Below are 329 nucleotides of genomic sequence, written 5' to 3' on the forward strand. Positions count from 1 at the left end.
ACCCCACGGCTTCACGGGGGTTATTGCTTTCGTTTAGTACTTCAACTTATTTGTAATTTTCATTTTAGTTTAAGTTTTTCATCTAATATGTATATTTTTATTTATTTCATTTATTAGTTGAAGCAGTTTAGGTAAATCTCTGATTAGCTTTATTTCAGTTTACTAGATGAAATAGTATTTTTTCCAACATTTTTGTTTTAGAATAGTTTTTGTTTATTAAATATTTACATTTTTACTTTTTTTTCAAAACAGAAAATTATAATGCACCAAAAATACAAATGATAAAATACATAACCATTCTCCATTTATCGCTAACGTTTTATTTTATT

At 23.7% G+C, this 329-nt stretch overlaps 1 protein-coding gene across 1 annotated transcript in view; it reads right to left on the reverse strand.

Moving 5' to 3' along the window:
- LOC107667571 (cell division cycle-associated 7-like protein) overlaps positions 1-329 on the reverse strand; it is a 7,335-nt gene that overhangs the window by 4,020 nt on the left and 2,986 nt on the right. The gene's annotated exons all lie outside the window — the stretch shown is intronic.

This window comes from Sinocyclocheilus anshuiensis, unplaced genomic scaffold, assembly GCF_001515605.1.
Source record: "Sinocyclocheilus anshuiensis isolate Anshui unplaced genomic scaffold, SAMN03320099.WGS_v1.1 scaffold1172, whole genome shotgun sequence".
Taxonomy (NCBI): domain Eukaryota; kingdom Metazoa; phylum Chordata; class Actinopteri; order Cypriniformes; family Cyprinidae; genus Sinocyclocheilus; species Sinocyclocheilus anshuiensis.